Source organism: Schistocerca serialis, chromosome 4 (assembly GCF_023864345.2).
Source record: "Schistocerca serialis cubense isolate TAMUIC-IGC-003099 chromosome 4, iqSchSeri2.2, whole genome shotgun sequence".
NCBI lineage: Eukaryota > Metazoa > Arthropoda > Insecta > Orthoptera > Acrididae > Schistocerca > Schistocerca serialis.
This window is the reverse complement of record NC_064641.1, coordinates 460,279,614-460,306,626: the sequence shown is the minus strand read 5'-3', so window position 1 is coordinate 460,306,626 and position 27,013 is coordinate 460,279,614.

Below are 27,013 nucleotides of genomic sequence, written 5' to 3'. Positions count from 1 at the left end.
ACAATCTGTTCAATTTGAGTACCGGAGATGCTGTACAGCGCCTAATTTGCACCTGGTTGCCAAATTGGAACTATTTTTTTTCGAGCGTAAATCAGTATCGCATTAGCGCGTTAGTGTATTCATCGAGTTTCGCTGCCATACGAAATTACAGCCCGCATTGGACCTCCGTGAGTAGGTGTAGTTTAATTATAACCACCTGGTATATCGAGTCAGCAGGGGTAACATGTGGACTTGCGTCACCTTGTTCAAAGACAACGTCACGAAGACTCCAAAGACAGAGCATATCAGAGATGTAACGACTGCCGTCAGAATTACCAGCTTTACGAATTAGAGATAATCCAGCTGTCTACAATGGCACCCAACAGCGTCACGATAGTTTCTGGACGTATTTGACGATGACGAATCCAATGCGACAAAGTTCACATCCTTCAGTGCCTCCGCATACGATCCTATCGCAATGCTTTGGCCCTACTGAACCTATCGATTTAATATTTCATTGACAGTCCCAGAACAACTTCAGCTACAAGATTGCGGAAAGAGTTTCGTCAAATCTGATAGCCATTGCTCCCTCTTACCCGAAGCATAACATAATCTCACAGACGAATAACATCCATATTCGATTTCTGAATGAGAAATCCGCCGTGTAATCTTTACTTACGTAATGAATGCGAATGGCGTTTCTCGTACCTACATTTCTCTTGCGGTTGAAGCTCTCTTTTTCTTCTGTTTTCTCTCAAATATCCCGTCAGTCCAAACAGTTTCGAGACTGTATTAATAAAAAAATAGAGAAAAAATAGCGCTTTTAAAGCTACATAGCCTCGCCGGCCCTCCCCCCCCCCTCCATGCACTTGAGTACAATGCAGAGAACTGTCACACAACAATGTGAAACTGCAAGAAAATTTCTTCTTAGGGTCGTTGCTCAGCTCGGGCGTTTCATTAGCTTGGATGTCGTTTATGTAGTCAAAAAGTTGGCTATTCATGTAAGCTTCTCCCATCTGTCGTTTTGTGACAGGTTCTTATTGATAACATCTACACCCGTGACGATTTTCTGCAGGAAATTTTTTTTATTGCAGTCAAGTTCTGGCAGTCGTCTTCGGATCGTTGTTTTCTTTTACTGCAGTCAAGGTGTACGGGACAAATTTTGCGCACACTCTTCTCTTCTTCAAAAAGGTCTGGAGAATGTCTTGAACCCTTGATTTAGAGATTTTTTCCTGTTACGATTTTTCCATCAGCCGACTGGCCGAATACCAATTTGTTGCTTACACTATTTAATTCAAGCTGCCACCGTAATTACTGTAGACATTTGACTGTAAAGTGTCACCTGTAGACGTAATTACTTTGAGTTCGCTGCGTATCTCATCCTGTTTGGTTTGTTGACATACGTGTTGCCAACATGAGGACGTGTATGCTGAAAACTAATGGCTATTCTTTTCTGTTATGTTTATTACTGTGTGTGTGTGTGTGTGTGTGTGTGTGTGTGTGAGTGAGAGAGAGAGAGAGAGAGAGAGAGAGAGAGACCATACGTGCAAGGTTCTCTTTCTTTTCTTTTGAGCTGCAGAATCTTGAATATGAATTTGGTAGCTGTCAGAGAACGGCTCATGGACAAATGAGTGGAAAGGGTGTTATTATTACTGTTGCGATTGAAAGGGTACAGTACCGCCCGACATTGAAAATAGGTACAACATACTTCATTATTTTTGTCAGAACAACACATTTTTTCTAATGATAACTCAATTTCAATTAATACAGCGAAGCCGGGTACCAGTCTGGGAAAGAATGACAATTTATTTATGTAATTGATCACATGTGCACTCCCACAAAATAAATCCCTACATCCAGTTTGGTGAGATCTGAGAAATGAATGAATGAATGGTATGGTCGTCTGCTAACCGCAGATAGTGAATGTGAATATATGATCATCTTTGAGACGATCCTTTAGCCACCTTTGGTGGAACCAAAGAGATGAAACTTACCGGAGCTTTGAGCGCCTGAAATGTGGCTGACCAATACGGTAGCATGGTCTTCCCCCACCTCGACAGAGGTGCGAGATGACCTGAAGAACGGCCATGTTTCAGCGCTCTGCCTCTGGATCTTGTGCTGTTAAGACCTGTCTTGGGTGTGCTCCGTAAAGACAAAAGAGTGGAGACATGGTATGCATGTGGAATATTTAAGAGTAGTTTGAAATAATAATTTCTCTATTTCAGGAACTTTTGTGGGGAGAATTAAATGTCAGGCAGGTAATATTAATGGGATTGTAGTAATCTTCAGAAGTGACCAATGGTCACAATGAAACCACGTGTAGCAATAAGTTGATATACTTCCGTGTGCTTAAGTTAAGCTGAATTACTAGCGTGTGTACAATAAGTTGAAATATTTAAGAAATAGTGTGTGTACCATAATTTGAAATATTTAAGAAATGGCGTGTGCAGGACTTGAAATTAGAGACGAGTACTTACACGTGGTGAGTACTGTGTGAGTCTCAAACTGTGTATGAGACAAAAGATAAAGAGAAGTACTCGTCCATGGTATCAGTTGAGGACTCGCGTGTGTGATGAATACGTTCTTAATATTACTTTGCGTGATATGATTCCGTGTGATGCTAGATTCAAACTCTTGAGAGAGAAGCAAGGTGAGTCGGCCGTCTATCCAGCAACGCCACTTGGCTTACATTGCACAGGAAGAAGTGCATATATCTCCAGAATTCATAGTAGGAAAGTAGAATTACGAATTGGGGCACTGTCATGTGAAACTGGGATAAATACTAATTGAAGTGGGAAAGCTGAAAGTGATAGTGTTGTGACTATTTATGGTATTGTATTCCATGATGTAGTGTGGTGTATGTCATGTAATTTGGGTGTGTGTGGTTTGCATGGGAGAGTAGCAAGGTAGTTTCAAAAGATTAGTGGGTTATGCTTGTTCCTTCGGTACCGCTCTGTCTGGAGGAAAGTTTCGTGATGATGATTGTGAGAGTCGAAGTGTGAGGTATAATAAAAGATCCACCATCCTATCCAGAAAGTGCAATGTAGCGTTAAATAATTACGAGACCATAAGGTAGAGAATCACCAATGTAAAGCCATGCCCACTGGGCGGAATTTCTCATGTGTTATTGTTGTAGGTAACAGAATTTGTGTGTTTAGGTTATAGAATTTATCGGAATAAATAATATAGTGAAAAGAAAAAGATTGGTGGACTTTTCCTTCGAATTGTATGTTGTCATGATGTCCCGAATTTATAATGTGTGTGCCATTCTTATTCAGTGCAGTGACCATGTATTGATAAAAGCCGTTAAATAAAAAAAGAAAAAAGAAAATGTGGTATTGCCAGTGCATAGTGAACAGTCAGAGTTCTGTAAATTACTGATAGTCAGATGTGCGTTTCCGTTGCATATTATTCATACAGGAGGTTGATTAGTGACTTAAATGTGAGTATGAGAGTTCATGTTACTCGAAAAATAAGAATGAATCCACTCGCTTGGCAGACCACTCATCTTGCAGGCCTGACTGCTTGATGCCACTGTATGAGCAAGGCATGTGGGTGCCTCTCATAATTTCGACCCTGCCAGGATTCTGCTGTTAGGGTTTGCTGTTAAGATTTTTTTTATGGACTGTATTGTGATAGCGCTAAGAAGTAATATTTTTTTGTTTGCAATTTCTTTCTGGATTGGTGAGGATCTTTAATTTTTTTTATGTAATCGCTTGCTATATCATCTAAGGTTGGAAGATCGTTGTATAAATTTTTTTTGCTTAATGTCCATAGTAACTAGGTTGCAGTCGAAAAGTGTAGTCACCATGGAGAATAGTGATTCTGGCGTGAACGTAGTAGTGCAGCAGGAAGTAGCTGTCGACCATGGGTTAATGAGCAAGAACGGCAAACACTCGGAAGGGGCTGAATTGTTCAGCGGACCGCGGGTAGGTGATCCTTTTTGCGGCGGGCATTGACCACAAACGGGGGCTTTTCCCGACAACGCGGGCGAGTCGGGACTAGGTCAGGGATGCAGTGAAAGTGAAGCTACCCTAGGCGAAGCTACGGTTTCTCAGGCGAACGAGGTGAGCGCACTGAAAGTAGCAGATGACAATGTGCTACTGCAGTTTTTACAGAGGATGGATAGAGATAATAAGGAAACAGATAGGGAGTATAAGGAAAAATTGGAAGCAAATAAGGAAAGATTGGAAGTGATGGATAGGGAAACTAAGGAAAGATTGGAGGCAAATAAGGAAAGATTGGAAGCAATGGATAGAGATAAGATGGAGAGAGATAGGGAGACTAAGGAAAGATTGGGAGCAAATAAGGAAAGATTGGAGGAAATGGATAAGGGAAATAGAGAGGCAATGAGGAAGCTACACACAGTTATCGATGAGCGTCTGTCTGCAGTTAATAATCGGTTAGATGAGGGGGAGAAGAATCTGGATGTGTTGAAGCAAGTATGTGATGCCGTGAAAGAAAAAGCCAATAATTTGGAGGTACGAATAAGTGCAATAGAGTGCGATATTACAGAATGTAGGGACGTGTTGCCAGATGAGCGAATCAAAGAGATAGTGGAAGACTTACTTGCAGATAAACAAGGGGCATTAGACAGCATGGAAGCTCAAGTCAACTGGCAGGAAGTGGCGCTAAATAAACACAGGGATAAAGTTGCGGAGGTAGTGGTCAGAATGAATACAATTAGCGCAGATGTAGAAAAGATCAGTATGAGAGGTGAAACAGGCTCTGGCAGTACGCAACGAGAGGTTTATGCCGACCAGGAGGAGATACAATCACTATTACAGTTTAAAGAGGCACAATTAGAAACAAATAGGAAACATAGGGAAGAACTAGCACAGTTGCAATTAGCGTGCAGAAGCGAAGGTGAAACACCACCAGGTAGACTGCAGAGGGAGAATGAGATAAATTCAAAAAACAAAAATAGGCAGAAAGTGGAAGACGAACTCAGAGAGTTAGAAGAACGGTTGCGTCGGATAAAACAGGTGGCAAACCAAACTGGGTATAGTCCAAGGTCGGAAAACGTAAATGCGAAAGAAGAATGTAGGAGGCACTTCGTGTCGGTACAAACGTACACTTGTTTTCTGGATCCTGATAATTACCAACATCCATGCCTGTGGCTGTCTCAATTTCAAGATTCTTTACCTTCATCGTGGGGACCGCTCCTCAAAATGAAGTTTGTGTGTAACCTTTTGAGGGACGAGGCTAGAGCGAAAATGCAGGAAGTTATTAAAGACTGTAGTAGTTACAAGATATTTTGTGACAAGTTTTTAAATGAATTCTGGTCGAAAAGTAAGCAGGACCAGGTTAAGCAAAGCATATTGATGATGCCAAATTATAACGAAGGTGGTATAAGAGATCCAGTGTCGTGCTATCAGGAAATGCTGAGACGAAATAGGTATTAGGATGTGCCATATGAAACTGGGGAGCTCATTAGAATCTGTATAACTAAGTTGCCAGTGAGATTGCGCAGAGATATAGTGATAGCAGGCAGAGCCTTAGACGATTCCGCGTCATTTCAGCACTTGTTACAGGAACTGGGTAATGAGAGCAACATTGTGAACGGCGACACGACTCATAGGTCAGACAGAGTCGAGGATAGGAACGGCAGAAACTATGAGAATGACAGGAGAACATGGAATCAGAGGAATGACGGAAATGGAAGATGGCGAGGAAATAGGGGGCAGAATTCATGGGGATATCGTCCGGCAAACCGGGAAAATAGAAGATGGGACAGAGATGGAAGAAGAAGGGTAAATCAAAATGATGGGCGAAGAGAGGATAGGCAGTCATTGGGTTCACGACAGGACAATCACTGTCACAATGACGGAGGGACAAGAAGGTGACTACATGATAGACGGGTACAAACCAGGACTATTAATGATGTAAATATTAGGTATATCGATTACGGAAAACTAAGGGAGAATCTGTTAGAGGAGGTAGGAGATGTGGGGAGTGAAGTCCACCCAATAATTAGCGTAGAAATAAATATTTATTATCGTACCTTGTGTCATCGACATAGGGAGTGTAATGAGTGTTTTGAGGGATGATGTGTTTAAGTGTTGTAGTCTTACAGAACCATGGCCAACGTTGCCATTGCAAAGGACAACAGTGAGAGGGGCAGTTACAGGAAAGGGAACTGAGGTGAAGTTACAAGCGCAGGTAGACTTTGTGTGCCAGGTGAAGAGGTTTAGTACAGTGTTCATGATTGTGTCATCTCTAACTGTTGAAGGGATATTAGGCGTTAATTTTTTGAACCAATATAAAGCAGTCGTTAACATGAGAAATGGTTAGATGGAGTTGAAACGAGATTCCGAGGAAATTACATTAAGATTCGACGATTGCTTATATGCTAAAGATAACGCACACTTAGCATTATGTCTGGCGGTAAAGTCCGGTAGACAGGCACAGAATACGGGGTTCGAACAAGAGAAGAAGGAAATTCATAAATGTTTGGAGGAGGAGATCAGGGAGAAAATCTGGCATTTACGAGCGACCACGGTCTACGGGGAATTGCAGAAAATTTTATACGAGAATAGAAAGGTATTTAAACATGCCGCGAGTACAATAAGAAATTTTGTGTATAGATGCAAGGTCAAGCATCATATACAGTTTAGGTCCCAAGTGCACCCGATACCAGTTGTGTACATAGAAAGAGTGGAAGCTGAGATCGAAAGCATGCTACAACAAGGGATTATCGAACCAGCATCCAGTCCGTACAACAGCCCTTTAGTTTGTGTTGAAAAAAAGGATGGGTCAATTAGATTAGTTTTGAACGCAAGAAGGATTAGTAAGATAATAGAGCCAGAGACAGATCGGCCGCTGACACTTGACGAATTGCTACAAAAGTTCCACGGGATCAGAGTTCTCAGCTCAGTTGATTTGATAATGAGTTTCTGGCAGGTGGAGTTAGATAGGGGGTGTAGAATATACACTGCTTTCTTGTGCTACGGGAAATCGTATGAATTCCGGAAACTACCATTTGGGTTAAATGTATCATCCGCGGCATTTATCAGAGCCCTAAATACTGTCATTCCTAATGGAATAAAAGATAAGGTAACACAGTACGTGGATGATGTCCTGATAGCCGAAAGAAACTGGGAAGACCACAACAGAACGTTAAGCATATTGCTCGGTGGACTGGAGAGACATGGGGTAACCGTGAATTTGGGAAAGTCAGAATTTGGACGAAAAGAAATCGAGTTTCTGGGTCACATTGTGACACCAGAGGGAATAAGACCAAATCCAGACCAACTCGAAGCAATCAGAGATTTTCCGGTGCCAAGAACAAAACGTTAGCTACGGGGTTATTTAGGATTAATCAATTTTTACAGGAGGTTCATTAAAATTGGGGGTGCAGCGACAGCCAGACTATGTCAGCTGACTGGAAAGAAAACGGAATGGAATTGGGACCCTGTCGCGCAGGAAGAATTTGAGGCGTTAAAGAAGGCACTGCTATCGGCACCTCTTCTCGGGCATCCAGACCTAGGGAAAGAGTTTTGTATGGCCACGGACAGTTCCCGTAGTGGACTTGGGGTAACATTGTTCCAAGATCAAGAACAAGGAGGAGAAGTAATACAACAACATATTGCATTTGCGAGCTGAGTGCTTAGCAAAGCTGAGAGAAATTACACGGTAACTGAGCTTGAAGCTTTGGCAATAGTATGGGGTTTTAGTAAGTTTAGATACTATTCGTATGGGAGGCATACTAAAATCTATACTGACCACAAGTCACTACAGTTTCTGATGTCGGCCGAACTTAACCATAGACGACTCGCTAGGTGGGCACTCTATTTACAGGAGTTTCAGTTTTCGGTCATGTATATTCCTGGGCCACAGAATATAGTGGCAGATGCGTCGTCAAGGAACCCAGTAGGTCATGGTCAATGCTTTGATGAGGAGGTAAACGAGAACAGATGTGATATATTGTATATGCAGGGCGTGCTGTTCGAGAAATACATAGGGGCGGTACTCACAAATATCGCGAAAGAGCAGGATAAAGACGCGTCATGGAGAATGGTGAAGGACAGAGTTAGAGCGAACTTAGATGCCGATATAGCGCGCTTTTATGCAATTCAGAACGCGGTCCTTTTCTACCGTAGAAATCCGAACACACAGGACTGGGTGTTGTGTATACCAAATGAAATAGTCAACAAGTTGATCTGGTACACGCACCTAAGTTACGGGCATTACGGGGCAAGGAAATGCTGTGAGAAGTTAAGGGAATCAGTTTATTTCATTAGTATGGAGAGGAGGATCAAGAACGTGCTTGGTAGTTGCAAATTGTGCCAGAAGGCAAAATCCTTAACTATCTCATGCAAAGCACCGCTTTTTTCGATAGTGCCAGGTAGATTGAGGGAATTAGGAGCAACAGATTTGTTTGGCCCGCTACCTAAGTCAGTGCAGGGATATAGATATGTTTTAGTAGCAGTGGAATTGATGTCAAAGTATGTGACTTTTACCGCATTGAAACGTGCGACGGGAAGGACAGTGGCAGCAGCGATCGTTAAAAACATTTTGCGAGAAGTAGGAACTGTAGAAAAGTTCATAGCTGACAATGGACCACAATATAGATCCAGACAATGGCTAACCACACTGAAGAGAAGAAGGATAAAACCGGTGTTCATATCCCGATACCATGCTGCAAGTAACCCAAGTGAAAGAATGGTAAAAGAACTGGGAAAGTTGTGTAAGATCTATTGCCATAGGCAACATAGAAGTTGGAGTATTTTTCTCAAAGATTTTCAGGACATCCTCAATGAGCTACCACATGGAGCAACTGGTTTATCTCCAATTACGGTACTAAAGAATGAACCACCACCAGATCGAGTCAGGGAGCTGGTAGATTTTCCGCGATCAGGAAAGCAGAGGCACACATAAATTGTCAACGTTGTGATAGAGCGTGTTAAGAAAGCAGCTAAGGATAGGCAGGAGAAGCAGAAAGGAAAGATCCGTAAGATCGAATTGGCAGTAGGAGACAAGGTTCTAATTGAAACTCATCGATTATCAAAGAAGCACAGATTCCTAACTAGCAAATTCTTTACGGTGTATAGTGGACCATTCAGAGTGAGGTGGATTGTCCATGAAAATGCTGTACTGATTGAGACGATCAAGGGAAAACAATCTCGTGGGCTTCATCACATTTCTAACATCAGATTATCGAAAAGTTAAGGATAGTTTGAAAGTAGGCAATTTATAGTAGATAGTCAGTGTATTTATTTGTGGTGTGTAACGTTGTGCAGGGTCAAATCGAACATAAGGATTTTCAGGCGGGATGTCAGGAAGTATGACGGAATAGACTGGTCGAATGAGTCATGAACAGGAGTCGACAGAGTGGTGTATGTACGTATTTTTTTGTCATATGAATAAGGATCAAGCAGAAACGACGTGATGAGTAATGAGAGGATAAAGATGGTAGATAGTGAGAGAAGCGACGTGATAAATAGTAGTTGATAAAGGTGATATTTAAGGAGAGAAGCGACGTGAAGCAGTGTGATTAATAAAGAGAGATTCGACGTGATGAAACAGTGGTAAATAAAGGTGAGTAGAATTGAATAATGTGGAGATGTCTTAGATGTATGTTACAGAGAGGCCTGTGTATGCTGCAATCGAGATTGATGCGAATGGCGAAGGAAGACCAGGAAATGATGGAGTAATGGACGGACGGAGAGCCGAAATACGAATGAAGAGAGAAGGATAACTGCACAACATGAAAGGACATAGAGGGAGTAGGAGATCCAGATGGTGAACGTTGTGGAATTACTATTTGATATTGTAATTATGAGCTGTATAGATTGTTCCGTATTCCTTTTGTTTTTTTTTTACACTTTCATGTTTTGTATGAGGGACAACAGGTACAATCAATAGCACAAGTGTGGGCTGTATATAGAAAAGGCATAAATGTTGATGTATGTGTAGAAAACTAGAACAAAGATTCTTTTATTACCAATATATCTAATAGATCATACATGTAATCAATGAGTATTTAAATACTGTAAGAATATCCTTTTGTCTGTAATGTTGCGAGATGCATGGAAGGGTCTGACTGGTTGGGTGTCATAGCGCTGAGGTGCTACGCGGAACGTGCACTACCGCATAAAAAATGAAGGAGGCCAAGCAGACTTCGCCATGGGAGAGGCGACACAGCCGCAGCACTCCCCACTCCACTGTCGGTCGGGGTACACTCCACGCGCCCACTACAGCAGGTCAACGGCCTGGGGCGAAACGCACCTACCACTGGCTGCCATTCATAAGTTCCACCACCTTTACGACTGGGGAAAGTATCCCGCGGAGGCAACAGCGGGTGGTTTCTTCTGCTCAGTGGCTCGCGCGGCCACGGCGGCTCCACGGCAGAATGAACGACGCGCGGCAGAGTCCGGCGGGCATTTTTTACCAGCAACTATTAACTAGTACTGGACTGTGGAGCTGTGAAACAAGACGACTGCGCGTATGTCTCCATAAGGTGGAAAGTGAAGGACTGGTGTTCCCACATTGTGAGTGGTGGAAAAGACTTTGTCTTTAGCAGACAGGACGATTGTTTTGTTTTGTCTTGACCACTGACCAGCGGGATCCATAAACTTTTGGCAGTGACTTGTGAAGTGTGCTTTGTGAATTGCATGTGGGACGCTTGGTATACTTAAAGAGGACAGTTGTCGTTTGGTGACTAATTATTGTATGAACGCAAGAAACTTAAGTGGGACATTGACATTTGCATTTGTAGTAGGAGACATTTCTTTAATTGATGCGGGAATAAGTGCTGTTTGTTGGAACTTACGACTTTAATTACACCATGAACTGAAAGGACAGAACCGTGGGTAATTGTAGTTGTAGGGCCATTTCTGGACAACCAGATTCGTGTGGATGGTACTCTGAGAGTGACTATGACATTTGTGTTTAATGTGAGTTACAGTTTACTGTTCAGTGCGTGTTCAAAATGCCGATTTGTGTGACTTAAAGACTTTCGTCCGGGTAACCATGGGAGAGCTTTGACACCGAGACAGTGTTTCTGGGGAACCTGTCAGCAACTTTTTTGACCCCAAGAAAATCACAGAATGAAATGATTCTGTGTGACTTGCAAGATAGGGAATAATGTATTTGTACTTGTAATTGTGTAAATTATTTTAATATGTTTCATTCCTGCAGCGACAGCAAGTGTAATTGTATTCCATTAATATTTGTGTTTAGAATAGTTAGTGTTTTTTTTTTTGTTTGTTCTGGGCTACCAGTTCACATGGCATGTTTATTAGAAAATTTGGTACAATCATGCTTTAATTATTAGCCAGTGGCGTAATACTAACGTAGCGGCTCTTGTTGCATAGGTCAGTAAGGTTGTCACAGGGCACAAGAGTTTGCTTGCACAACAAATATCGGAATTAATAGATTCATTTTGATGTCGTGGACAGTAATGATCTTGTTGGTGTGTTGACTGAAGCCACTTATTTGCATTATCACAGTGGTGATATTTCACATTAAAGTGTAACAAAGGCTAGTCAAAACGCAAGTTCTTGTCGTCTAAATGTGTAACAACAGAGAAATGAGCAGTAGAGTAAGATACGAGAGCTACTGGTGGAATCAAGCACTTATTGCTAACTATTTACTGTGGGTATTGATCAAAGTTGAAGGACTGACTAGCTCAGCAGCAGGTATTTGTACTGGTGGACAAGGATAAGGTTAACCTCACAGTCAAGTAGTGGTGGCAATTGCTTAAGTGATGATAGTTAATGATGTATGACATGATGTCTTAGGTTGACTATATTAAGTAACCAGTATGTAACATGTGGTATATTTCATTGATTTTCTTCTCAGTTTTATTTCTCTGAAGGTTTGATGTATATTTTAGAGTACTGATATGGAGCCTGACTTCTATGTGTAACTAGTGTACGCAATTTTTTTCTTTTGTTGATTTTGTTTTGTATTTAGACATTGCAGTGTAAAGTTTATTACAACGAAATTTTTGAATGTCAGATTACTTGTTCTTTGTTTGGACGGTGAGCTATTTAAAATTTCATGAGTACAATTAGTATTTTTTTTTATTTGTCATAGAATTAGTGAAGTTTGGATTACTCATAAAAATAACGAAGATCCCAGCAACTAAACAAATTTTTATCTCAACATTATTTTTTATTTGTATGATGTAATGTTTTATTTGTCATGTGGATTGTTGTTAATTTGTATGTGTATGTTACTCTGGATTGTGGAGAGTACAATAATGGAACAACTGTGTCAATAATTTGGTAAAGTAACAGCATTTGGTCGTCTATTTGAGGTCACCAGGGGCTAAGGTCTCCTCCTGGTAAATCTGATGACTTGCTACGTTTGTTCTAATACAGTTTTCTTAAAAAAAATGTTTGGGACTACCGTCGCATTGCAAGGATAGTACCGTGCCATTTTTTTCTGCATGGGTAGCCTGTGGTGAAAGGGTACAGTACCGCCCAACATTGAAAATAGGTACAACATACCTCATTATATTTGTCAGAACAATGCATTTTTTTCTAATAATAACTCAATTTCAATTAATACAGCGAAGCCGGGTTCCAGTGTGGGAAAGAATGACAATTTATTTATATAATTGATCACATGTGCACTCCCCACAAAAAAATCCCTACATCCAGTTTGGTGAGATCTGTGAAATGAATGAATGTATGGTCGTCTGCTAAACCGCAGATAGTGAATGTGAATATATGATCATCTATGAGACGATCCTTTGGCCACCTTTGGTGGGACCAAAGAGATGAAATGAAATGTGGCTGACCAATACGGTAGCAAGGTGCTCCCCCACTTTGACAGAGGTGTGGTAGGACCTGAAGAACGGCCATGTTTCAGCACTCTGCCGCTGGATCTTCTGCTGTTAAGACCTGTCTTGGGTGTGCTCCGTAAAGACAAAAGAGTGGAGACATGGTATGCATGTGGAATATTTAAGAGCAGTTTGAAATAATAATTTCTCTATTTCAGGAACTTTTGTGGGGAGAATTAAATGTCAGGCAGGTAATATTAATGGGATCGTAGTAATCTTCAGAAGTGACCAATGGTCACAATGAAACCACGTGTAGCAATAAGTTGAAATACTTCCTTGTGCTTAAGTTAAGCTGAATTACTAGCGTGTGTACAATAAGTTGAAATGTTTAAGAATTGGCTTGTGTACCATAAGTTGAAATATTTAAGAAATGGCGTGTGCAGGGTTTGAAATTAGAGACGAGTACTTACACGTGGTAAATACTGTGTGAGTCTCAAACTGTGTATGAGACAAAAGATAAAGAGAAGTACTCGTCCATGGTATCAGTTGAGGACTCGCGTGTGTGATGAATACGTTCTTAATATTACTCTGCGTGATATGATTCCGTGTGACGCTAGATTCAAACTCTGAGAGAGAAGCAAGGTGAGTCGGCCGTCTATACAGCAACGCCACTTGGCTTGCATTGCACAGGAATACGTGCATATATCTCCAGAGTTCATAGTAGGAAAGTAGAATTACGAAGTGGGGCAATGTCGTGTGAAACTGGGATAAATACTAATTGAAGTGGGAAAGCTGAAAGTGATAGTGTTGCGACTATTTATTGTATTGTATTCCATGTTGTAGCGTGGTGTATGTCATGTAATTTGGGTATGTGTGGTTTGCATGGGAGAGTAGCAAGGTAGTTTCAAAAGATTAGTGGGTTATGCTTGTTCCTTCGGTACCGCTCTGTCTGGAGGAAAGTTTCGTGATGATGATTGTGAGAGTCGAAGTGTGAGGTATAATAAAAGATCCACCATCCTATCCAGAGTGTGCAGTGTAGCGTTAAATAATTACGAGGCCATAAGGTAGAGAATCACCAATGTAAAGCCATGCCCACTGGGCGGAATTTCTCATGTGTTATTGTTGTACGTTATAGAATTTGTGTGTTTAGGTTATAGAATTTATCGGAATAAATAATATAGTGAAAAGAAAAAGATCGGTGGACTTTTCCTTCGAATTGTATGTTGTCATGATGTCCCGAATTTATAATGTGTGCGCCATTCATATTCAGTGCAGTGGCCACGTGTTGATAAAAGCCGTTAAATAAAAAAAAAAAAGAAAATGTGGTATTGCCAGTGCGTAGTGAACAGTCAGAGTTCTGTAAATTACTGATAGCCAGTTGTGCGTTCCCGTTGCCTATTATTCATACAGGAGGTTGATTAGTGACTTAATTGTGAGTACGAGAGTTCATGTTACTTGATAAATAAGAGCGAATCCACTCGCTTGGCAGACCACACATCTTGCAGGCCTGACTGCTTGATGACACTGTATGAGCAAGGCACGTGGGTGCCTCTCGCGATGATAGTCCTATATAGCAGTGTTATTCTATTATTTTATCTATTAGTGCAAACAATGTGTTGTTTGCGTATGTGCTTGATCATTTAACAGGCTTTTCTTTTCTGCTATGTTTTCCAGTATGCGGTAATTTTCTTGCAGGAACTGGAAGTATTTTTTATTGTTGATTCTAATTATTTTCATGTCTTCTTCTCTACTGGTTGGTTTGTGATTATGTTCTCTTAGGTGTTCTGCAAATGTGGAGTGATATCTCCCACACCTCCTGGATCTTATTCCGTTTCTCTGCAATTTCTTTTGAAGAGGAAGTAATAAAGTTCTACTAAATATACAGTATACTGAAGTTTTTCTCAACACCCATTTCTATATTACTTTTTTCTAAGCCAATGGGTGCATGAGGTAAAGTGTCTGCAACAAGGATTATGAGTTACAGTTAAACGGGATTCTTGAAGATACAGTGCTCAACGTCTTAATCTGTCATGATTCAGGTTTGAAGGCACTGAAAATTGCAACTCACGATGATCTGTACAGACTTTAGTGTGTTTGCCAGACAATAAAAAACAAAAATGTCCAAATACCCAAATGAGTGCTAGAGCTTTTAGTTCAGTTACTGAATAATTTCTTTCTGGTTTCGTTAGAAAACGGCTAGCAAAAGCTATGCTTCTTTGTACAGTGGTATCACAATTCTGAAATTCAGGTAATAGATGCGTATCTAACCCAACTCTTGCAGAGACGTTTACCACACAAAAATCTTCTGATAGGTCAGGGTGCGCAAGAATTGGAGCCTTTTGAAGTATATCCCTTAGATTTAGAAACTCTACTTGCGCCTGTTCATTCCAATGCCATACTGCGTTTTTATCTATATGAGAACAAAGTTTTGGGATGGAAAGAATTTTCATACTCAAGAAGCGACAATAACAACTTATGAAACCAAGAAAGCTACGAACTTCTCTTTTGGTGGTAGGAACTTCAATGGCTCTAACCGGATCAAGGTTTTCGGGATCAGGCTCTATCCCTCTAAACGAGACGATACGTCGTATAAACTTCACCTTAGTCTTGCCAAATACTGATGTTTCCAGATTGACAGTATTTCCTGATTCTTCAAAACTCTGTAACGGACAATTGATGTTATGGTTATGTTGCGACTAAGATTTTTCTGCTATGAGGATGTCATCAGCATATGAGATAATGAGTTGACTCATGTACTTGGTTAAGATAAAGTTTAAACTTCGAACGAAGCCGCCAGAAGAAATGTAGAGACTAAATGGTAATATGCGAAAGTGATAGCATACTCCAAAACGGAGAAATGCAGTGTACTTTCTACACTCTGTTTGAAATTCTGTATGTCAGAAACTCGCTCTCTAGTCGACCAAAGAATAACCTGAACACCATAACAATTCTGAAGTAATTAATCTAAGGTTTGGAGTCTGTCTCAGACACTCAGTCTTCAGGCCAAGAGTGGCCTACGGGACCATCCGACCGCCGTGTCATCCTCAGTGGAGGATGCGGATAAGAGGGGCGTGTGGTCAGCACACTGCTCTCCCGGTCGTTATGATGGTACTCTCGACCGAAGCTGCTACTATTCGGTTGAGTAGCTCCTCAATTGGCATCACGAGGCTGAGTGCAGCCCGGAAAATGGCAACAGCGCATGGCGGCCTGGATGATCACCCATCCAAGTACCGACCACGCCCGATAGCGCTTAACTGCGGAGATCTCACGGGAACCGGTGTATCCACTGCGGCAAGGCCGTTGCCCCTATCTGTCTCAGACAATGATGTTAATTTCTCTTGAATATAATACGACTTATCGATCATTCCTTTTTCTCCACTATGCCCAGTGGGCTGTAGTTCTTGCATGACCTAACTGCCGTCCCTACATCTTTCTGTAACATGGACAGAACTTCAGCTTTCACTCACTTTCTGTGGTCTGCTGCTGCAGTGATCAGACAACTCGCTCCTCAAGCTATTAAGACTTTCAAAACGTATACGAAAGTCGACAACTGTCTATGGTTTTCGTTTACCTCGAATTTCGTTAAACTATTAGAGAAGTAGTGGGATTATATGCTGAAAATTACCGTCACTGTTCCAAGTTCTCACGATGTTACTCCGCAGGCTTCACGAAAAAAATTCAAGAACATGAAGAATAATATACGCCAATGTTAATGAACAGCAGCTGATGAAAGAAATGCAACTAATATTTTAACAGCGGTAATATTCAGTAAACACATCACTATGGAACAGGTTCAATCCGCGTGTGGAATCAGCCAAAGGTGCATACCGCGAATACTAAATCAAATCGAATTTCACCCTTTCCTCACTTCTCTCCATCAACAGCTTCATGGTAACGACTTTCAAACTTGGTTATAGTTCTCACAATGGTGTCTACGAAAACTGCAAAGAGACGTAGTGTTTCTAAGCAGCGGCTTGTTTACGTATGAAGCATAGTTTGGACACTATGGTAAAGTCAGTCTTCGCAATATGAACTACTGATCAGCTGAAAATCCGTCGACTGCCATAGAAGTGAAACTTCATGTGACTGCGTCTATGGTGTAATAAGTCAAAATGAAAACATGCAGTGTTGTCTGCCAGTAATCGCTTTAATGCGTGTACCACTGGTCAATGTCAACACTTCAAGCACTTTGTATGACCGTCTTAATAATAGTAAACACATCAGATGTACCTGAATTATATGTTGCTTTACATTTGGCACAGTTTCCTACATGTTTGTGGGATCTCTTCTGATGGCGGAACAGTGGTTTGTGGTTCTGTTATCTGGTTGCTATTTGATCAAGTTATGTCGTGAAATCCTCTTCGTAGCTCATTCCAATGCCACAGAAAAAAATATACAGCTCTATATTTTTAAAAACCAGCTTCTTATTTCGACAAGTGAAACGTTAAAAATTACTTGAATAGTCAGACATTAGACACATTGTCCACTATACCTTACCTAAAGCCCCATCACGATTTATATACTCGTTGTGTTTGTATTTAGGCTGACCTGTCTTCGCCGTCTCACTCTGTATATACCGTACACTGACGCGCGCAGAAAAACTTTGGCCCGTGAATTGTAAATTTTTAAATTCCAGCCGCGGCCAGGCAGTAGAGGTCAGCACGGGTGACGTGCTAATTATGTAAACCGCCGTGCAGTATTGTTGACATTACGTCAAATATTCCAGCCAGACTGGGTTGCTACTTCAGTCACGGCTGAGCACGTAGAACAGCAAACGCTGCAACACAATGTGACCAAGGGTTAAGTAACATTTTGTTGTTCAGGACACTAGCGTGCTACCAGGACTCTCACACGCTGCAAAATTTAGCCAAGGCTAGCAACCCGTGCTAGGGCAATAGGGACCTCGGGAAAGCTGACGACACAAATGTATGGCAAACATTCTCATCCCCTCCAGTAGGAATACGTCAGAAACACAGTGACATAACGCATCCAATCGTGTCTCCATTATGTCTGTGTCTTGAACCGGAGAGAAAGACAGGCTTTTGAGTTTCAGAAAAACTACGGTTACGATAGGTTGATGGAGACCGCTGGTAACCTGTCCGCTGATTAACTTATCGAGTTCCGGCAAGAGGTGCGCCATATACGGGCGTGGCAGCTTCGAGTCTTGGAGAATCTTACCGATGCTGTGAGCTGGTGTCCGGCCAGCCTCCGCCCTCTAAGGAACTTCTACCGACGGACTGCAAGCTGTTTACTATCCAGCTTGGAGAGGCACGCACAACGCGGGCTCCTAATAACATAGACGTCATTGGCAACCGACCCGGTTTACCCCTGTGGGGTGACCTGGGCACTGTTGCTCAATATCAGGACATCTAGTGTCAGCTATCGCACCAAAGTGCACGATATGGGGACAGGGACTACTCGCGGAGGTGCCTAGCCTACACCACTCAGGAGGGCCTGGTGGCCCGAGCTTGATATTCTTCCGCTGGTGACCCATACGGGTAACGGCAGTTGCTGCACGCGACTCAACACAACGGGCGTCACCGGCGTGATTATGGCGTCAGTATAGTCATCAATCAGACGTGTTTGCCTGCGCACAGTGCTCCACTGAGGCGGCACAATGTGCTGCATAGAGCTGCTTGAATGAGAGTCTGCCAATACTACCACCGTTTAGCGGTACACCCCGTGTGAATCTGCCCTCTCCAACATTTCTCTCGCACATCCTCAAGCGCAGCGACCCATAATAGGGCGGCTCGTTGCAGTACTTAGGACTGTAACAAAACAAGAGCCTCCCTAATTTCTACTACAAATGACCGCATCCATGTACAAAAAATCTCTGTATCTAAAAGGCAATGTCCTGATCCACTGATTGACTCATCATCGCCCAGACCAAATCGCTACGGATAGAAACTTTAAATTTGGAGAAGGTGTGGATCTTATGTTATAGGTGTCGTTTAAGAAAGGCTGTTTCGAAATTACGAATCTAAAGGGGTGAAATATGGAATGAAGGATTTTTTTGAGAAACGTGGCTGTTAAGTGTGTTTTGAAGCTATACTTACAAAAATTGGGATTTGGTTTCCCAGTCAGAAATAAAGAAACACGTGCTTCAGCAATTTTGGAATTTTAACCCTACATTGGTGAAATAGGGGGTGAACAAATCATTATTAAAGAACAAAATCAGTATTTTTAAAGCTACATCTACTCTGAAGAGCCAAAGAAACTGGTACACCTGCCTAATATCGTGTAGAGCCCCCGCGAGCACGCAGAAGTGCTGCAACACGACGTGGCCGCGACTCGATTAATGTCTGAAGTATTGCTGGAGGAATCGACACCATGAATCTTGCAGGGTTCTCCACAAGATCCTAAGACTACGAGGAGAGGAGATCTCTTCTGAAGAGATATGCTCAGTAATGTTCATGTCTGGGAGTGTGGTGGCCAGCGGAAGTGTTTAAACTCAGAAGAGTGTTCCTGGAGCCACTCTGCAGCAATTCTGGTCGTCTAAAGTGTAGCGTTGTCTTGCTGGAATCCCCCAAGTCCGTCGGAATGCACAATGGATATGACTCGATGCAGGTGTTCAGACCGGATGCCTACGTACGTGCCGGCCGCTGTGGCCGAGTGGTTCTAGGCGCTTCAGTCTGGAACCGCGCTGCTGCTACGGTCGCAGGTTCGAATCCCGCCTCGGGCATGGATGTGTGTCATGTACTTAGATTAGTTAGGTTTAAGCAGTTCTAAGTTCTAGGGGACTGATGACCTCAGATGTTAAGTCCCATAGTGCTTAGAGCCATTTGAACCTACGTACGTGTCAGTTGTCAGAGTCGTATTCAGACGTATCAGGGGTCCCACATCTCTCCAATTAAACATGCTCAACACCATTACACAGCCTCCACCAGTTTGAATAGTTCCCTGCTGACTTTCAGTGTCCACGGATTCATGAGGTTGCCTCCATACCCGTACACGTCCATCCACTCGACACAGTTTGAAATCTAGGTGCTCAGTCCGGAACCGCGCGACTGCTACGGTCGCAGGTTCGAATCCTGCCTCGGGCATGGATGTGTGTGATGTCCTTAGGTTAGTTAGGTTTAAGTAGTTCTAAGTTCTAGGGGACTGATGACCACAGATGTTAAGTCCCATAGTGCTCAGAGCCATTTGAACCATTTTGAACAGTTTGAAACGAGACTCATCCGACCAGGCAACACGTTTCCATTCGTCATCAGTCCAGTGTCCGTGTTGACGGGCCCACGCGAGGCGTAAAGCTTTGTGTCGTGCAGTCATCGAGGATACATGAGGGAGCCTTCAGCTCCAAAAGCTCATATCGATGATGTTTCGTTGAATGGTTCGCACGCTGACACCTGTTGATGGCCTATCACTGAAATCTGCAGGAATTTGCGTAACGGTTACCCTTCAGTCACGTTGAACGATTTTCTTCAGTCGCCGTTGGTCCCGTTCTGGCAGGATCCTTTTCCAGGCGCAGCGATGTCGGAGATTTGATGTTTCACCGGACTTCTGATATTCACGGTACACTCGTGAAATGTTCGTATTGGAAAATCCCCACTTCATCGCAACCTTGGAGATGCTGTGTCCCAAGGCTCGAGGGTAGACTGTAACACCACGTACAAAGTCATTTAAAACTTGATAACCTACCACTGTAGCTGCAGTAACCAATCTGAGAACTGCGCCAGACACTTGTTATATTATATAGGCGTTGCCGACCGCAGCGCAGCGTTGTGTCTTGTTTACATATCTCTATATTTGAATACATTTGCGTATATCAGTTTCTTTGGCGCTTCATTGTATGCGCACTGGTATTTGCATTCTCGTTTACAAATAGAAAAATGAGTGTTTTAGTGTTTTTGGAACTGAACCATTAAGGGGATTAAATATCGGATGAGAGTTTTTATGAAAATATTTTATTATAGAAGCATTTTTAAAGCTAAATCTATGAAAATTTATATTTGTCTTTTCAGTTAGAAAAAAAACATAAGTGTGTCACTCTTTTTGAAATTTCAACCTCTTTGCGAGTGGAACGGGGGATGACAGTTTTAAGGAAACATTTCACTGTGCAAGCATTTTCGAGGCTAAATCTATTACAATTTGTATTTGTCTTCTTTATTAGAAATAAAGCATACGCGTGTCACTGTTTTTGGACATTCAACCTCTAAGTGTGTGAAGTAGGGGATGAAATGTTGAAAGGGTACAGTACCGCCCGACATTGAAAATAGGTACAACATACTTCATTATTCTTGTCTGAACAACATATTTTTTCTAATAATTACTCAATTTCAATTAATAAAGCGAAGCCGGATACCAATGTGGGAAAGAATGACAATTTATTTATTTAATTGATCACATGTGCACTCCCACAAAATAAATCCCTACATCCAATTTGGTGAGATCTGTGAAATGAATGAATGTATGGTCGTCTGCTAAAACGCAGATAGTGAATGTGAATATATGATCATCTTTGAGACGATCCTTTGGCCACCTTTGGTGGGACCAAAGAGATGAAATGAAATGTGGCTGACCAATACGGTAGCAAGGTGCTCCCCCACTTTGACAGAGGTGCGGTAGGACCTGAAGAACGGCCATGTTTCAGCACTCTGCCGCTGGATCTTGTGCTGTTAAGACCTGTCTTGGGTGTGCTCCGTAAAGACAAAAGAGTGGAGACATGGTATGCATGTGGAATATTTAAGAGTAATTTGAAATAATAATTTCTCTATTTCAGGAACTTTGGTGGGGAGAATTAAATTCAGGCAGGTAATATTAATTGGATCGTAGTAATCTTCACAAGTGAACAATGGTCACAATAAAACCACGTGTAGCAATAAGTTGAAATACTTACTTGTGCTTAAGTTAAGCTGAATTACTAGCGTGTGTACTATAAGTTAAAGTATTTAAGAAATAAAGAGTGCAGGACTTGAAATTAGTGGCGAGTACTTCCACGTGGTGAGTACTGTGTGAGTCTCAATCTGTGTACGAGGCAAAGGATAAAGAGAAGTACTCGTCCATGGTATCAGTTGAGGTCTCGCGTGTGTGATGAATATGTTTTTAATATTACTTTGCGTGATATGATTCCGTGTGACGCTAGATTCAAACTCTGAGAGAGAAGCAAGGTGAGTCGGCCGTCTATACAGCAACGCCACTTGGCTTGCATTGCACAGGAATACGTGCATATATCTCCTGAGTTCATAGTAGGATAGTGGAATTACAAAGTGGGGCAGTGTCGTGTGAAACTGGGATAAATACACTCCTGGAAATGGAAAAAAGAACACATTGACACCGGTGTGTCAGACCCACCATACTTGCTCCGGACACTGCGAGAGGGCTGTACAAGCAATGATCACACGCACGGCACAGCGGACACACCAGGAACCGCGGTGTTGGCCGTCGAATGGCGCTAGCTGCGCAGCATTTGTGCACCGCCGCCGTCAGTGTCAGCCAGTTTGCCGTGGCATACGGAGCTCCACCGCAGTCTTTAACACTGGTAGCATGCCGCGACAGCGTGGACGTGAACCGTATGTGCAGTTGACGGACTTTGAGCGAGGGCGTATAGTGGGCATGCGGGAGGCCGGGTGGACGTACCGCCGAATTGCTCAACACGTGGGGCGTGAGGTCTCCACAGTACATCGATGTTGTCGCCAGTGGTCGGCGGAAGGTGCACGTGCCCGTCGACCTGGGACCGGACCGCAGCGACGCACGGATGCACGCCAAGACCGTAGGATCCTACGCAGTGCCGTAGGGGACCGCACCGCCACTTCCCAGCAAATTAGGGACACTGTTGCTCCTGGGGTATCGGCGAGGACCATTCGCAACCGTCTCCATGAAGCTGGGCTACGGTCCCGCACACCGTTAGGCCGTCTTCCACTCACGCCCCAACATCGTGCAGCCCGCCTCCAGTGGTGTCGCGACAGGCGTGAATGGAGGGACGAATGGAGACGTGTCGTCTTCAGCGATGAGAGTCGCTTCTGCCTTGGTGCCAATGATGGTCGTATGCGTGTTTGGCGCCGTGCAGGTGAGCGCCACAATCAGGACTGCATACGACCGAGGCACGCAGGGCCAACACCCGGCATCATGGTGTGGGGAGCGATCTCCTACACTGGCCGTACACCACTGGTGATCGTCGAGGGGACACTGAATAGTGCACGGTACATCCAAACCGTCATCGAACCCATCGTTCTACCATTCCTAGACCGGCAAGGGAACTTGCTGTTCCAACAGGACAATGCACGTCCGCATGTATCCCGTGCCACCCAACGTGCTCTAGAAGGTGTAAGTCAACTACCCTGGCCAGCAAGATCTCCGGATCTGTCCCCCATTGAGCATGTTTGGGACTGGATGAAGCGTCGTCTCACGCGGTCTGCACGTCCAGCACGAACGCTGGTCCAACTGAGGCGCCAGGTGGAAATGGCATGGCAAGCCGTTCCACAGGACTACATCCAGCATCTCTACGATCGTCTCCATGAGAGAATAGCAGCCTGCATTGCTGCGAAAGGTGGATATACACTGTACTAGTGCCGACATTGTGCATGCTCTGTTGCCTGTGTCTATGTGCCTGTGGTTCTGTCAGTGTGATCATGTGATGTATCTGACCCCAGGAATGTGTCAATAAAGTTTCCCCTTCCTGGGACAATGAAATCACGGTGTTCTTATTTCAATTTCCAGGAGTGTACTAATTGAAGTGGGAAAGCTGAAAGTGATAGTGTTGTGACTATTTATTGTGTTGTACTCCATGTTGTAGTGTGGTGTATGTCATGTAATTTGGGTATGTGTGGTTTGCATGGGAGAGTAGCAAGGTAGTTTCAAAAGATTAGTGGGTTATGCTTGTTCCTTTGGTACTGCTCGGTCTGGAGGAAAGTTTCATGATGATGATTGTGAGAGTCGAAGTGTGAGGTATAATAAAAGATCCACCATCCTATCCAGAAAGGGCACTGTAGCGTTAAATAATTACGAGACCATAAGGTAGAGAATCACCAATGTAAAGCCATGCCCACTGGGCGGAATTTCTCATGTGTTATTGTTGTAGGTTATAGAATTTGTGTGTTTAGGTTATAGAATTTATCGGAATAAATAAGATAGTGAAAAGAAAAAGATTGGTGGACTTTTCCTTCGAATTGTATGTTGTCACGATGTCCCGAATTAATAATGTGTGCGCCATTCATATTCAGTGCGGTTGCCACGTGTTGATAAAAGCCGTTAAATAAAAGAAAAAAGAAAATGTGGTATTGCCAGTGCGTAGTGAACAGTCAGAGTTCTGTAAATCACTGATAGTCAGATGTGCGTTTCTGTTGCGTATTATTCATACAGGAAGTTGATTAGTGACTTAATTGTGAGTAAGAGAGTTAATGTTACTTGATAAATAAGAATGAATCCACTCACTTGGCAGATCACTCATCTTACAGGCCTGACTGCTTGATGCCACAGTATGAGTAAGGCACGTGGGTGCCTCTCATAATTTTGACCCTGCCAGGATATATTTTGCCAGGATATTTTGCTGTTACTGGTTGCTGTTAAAATTTTTTTATTTTTTCGATGGAATATATTGTGAGAGGGCTAAGAAGTAAAATTTCTTTTGTTTGCAATTTCTTTCTAGATTGGTGAGGATCTTTTATTTTTTTTATGTAATCGCTTGCTACGTTGTCCAAGGCTGGAAGATCGTTGTATAAATTTTTTTTGCATAATGTCCGTAGTAACTAGGTCGCAGTCGAAAAGTGTAGTCACCATGGAGAATAGTGATTCTGGGGTGAACGTAGCAGTGCTGAAGGAAGTAGCTGTCTACCATGGGTTAATGAGCAAGAACGGCAAACACTCGGAAGGGGCTGAATTGTTCAGCGGACCGCCGCTAGGTGATCCTTTATGCGGCGGGCTTTGTCCACAAACGGGGGCTTTTCCCGACGACGCGGGCGAGCCGGAACTAGGTCAGGTATGCAGTGAAAGTGAAGCTACCCTTGGCAAAGCTACGGTTTCTCAGGCGAACGAGGTGAGCGCACAGAAAGTAGCAAATGACAATGTGCTACTGCAGTTTTTACAGAGGATGGATAGAGATAATAAGGAGAGAGATAGGGAGAATAAGGAAAGATTGAAAGCGATGGATAGGGTGACTAAGGGAAGATTGGAGGCAAATAAGGAAAGATTGGAAGCGATGGATAGAGATAATAAGGAAAGATTGGAGGCAATGGATAAGGGAAATAAAGAGGCAATGAGGAAGCTACATACAGTTATCCATGAGCGTCTGTCAGTAGTTAATAGTCGGTTAGATGACGGGGAGAAGAATCTGGGTGTGTTGAAGCAAGTATGTGACACAGTGAAAGAAAAAGCCAATAATTTGGAGGTACGAATTTTTGCAATAGAGAGTGATACTACAGAATGTAGGGATGTGTTGCCAGATGAGCGAATCAAAGAGGTAGTGGTCAGAATGAATACGATTAGTACAGATGTAGAAAAGATCAGTATAAGAGGCGAGGCAGGCTCTGACAGTACGCAGCGAGAGGTTTATGCCAACCAGGGGGGGACACAATGACTATTACAGCTTAAAGAGTCGCAATTAGAAATAAGTAGGAAACATAGGGAAGAACTAGCACAGTTGCAATTAGCGTGCAGCAGCGAAGGTGACACACCACCAGGTACATTGCAGAGGGAGAGGGAGATAAATTCAAAAAACGAAAATAGGCAGAAAGAGGAAGACGAACTCAGAGAGTTAGAAGAGCGGTTGTGTCGGATAAAACAGGTGGCAAACCCTACTGGGTATAGTCCAAGGTCAGAAAACATAAATGCGGAAGGAGTATGTAGGAGGCACTTCGTGTTGGTACAAACGCACACTTGTTTTCCGGATCCTGATAATTACCAACATCCATGCCTGTGGCTGTCTCAATTTCAAGATTCATTACCTTCATCGTGGGGACCGCTCCTCAAAATGAAGTTCGTGTGTAACCATTTGAGGGACGGGGCTAGAGCGAAAATGCAGGAAGTTATTAAAGACTGTAGTAGCCACAAGATATTTTGTGACAAGTTTTTAAATGAATTCTGGTCGAAAAGTAAGCAGGACCAGGTTAACCAAAGCATATTGATGATGCCAAATTGTAACGAAGGTGGTATAAGAGATCCAGTGTCGTGCTATCAGGAAATGCTGAGACGAAATAGGTATTTGGATGTGCCATACGAAACTGGGGAGTTCATTAGGATCTGTATAACGAAGTTGCCAGTGAAATTGCACAGAGGTATAGCGATAGCAGGCAGAGGCTTAGACGATTCTGCGTCATTTCAGCACTTGTTACAAGAATTGGGTAATGAGAGCAACATCGTGAACGGAGACACGACTCATAGGTCAGTGTCGAGGATAGGAACGGCAGAAACTATCAGAATGACAGGAGAGCATTGAATCCTGGCATTTCATTCTTGTCAAAATGGATTGAAGGATAGGAGAAACTAAACCAACATATCAGCCCTTAGCATCTTGCCTTAAAACACATGCCGCTGGCACTGAAAATTGTCTATGTAGCAGACATACTCTACTGATATGTAGGAATGCAAATACCATACTTCTGATCAGAGAATAAAACACCAGTAATTGAATCTGTTAGGCTGGTCTCTCAGAGCAAAATTTGCAAATTTTTATTTGTAACACTAAAGTAAAAGGACTGTTTCCTCAAAAATCAGTTGCTAAAAATGTTAGGTTAATGCCAATGAGTCCAGTTTAATTAGTGCGATTTGACTATTGCAGGTACTTAACACGTAATGTAAAAAGTCAACATTGTGATCGAAGTTTTTAGATTAGCTGCCATTTGATCGGTAGTATGTCATTCTCATAGTGACAGTTATGTGGTGCTGCGTATGGTTGTTCGGAATCTGGTGTTAGGGAAAGAGGCCACTAGCACCAAAGTTTCTAACACTTGGGCTGTCCCATTTCTCCCAGCTTGTATGTTCTCTGCACACATTGAATTTTCATGTAAGCACAGATTCCTAACTAGCAATTTCTTTACTGTGTACAGTGGACCATTCAGAGTGAGGCGTATTGTCCATGGAAATGCTGTACTGATTGAGACGATCAAGGGAAGACAATCGCGTGGGCTTCATCACATTTCTAACATCAAATTATGGAAAAGTTAAGGATAGATCGAAAGTAGGCAATTTAAGGTAGATAGTCAGTGTATTTATTTGTGGTGCGTAACGTTGTGCAGCGTCAAATCGAACATAAGAATTTTCAGGCGGGATGTCAGGAAGTATGACGGAATAGACTGGTCGAATGAGTCATGAACAGGAGTCGACAGAGTGGTGTATGTACGTATTTTTTGTCATATGAATAAGGATCAA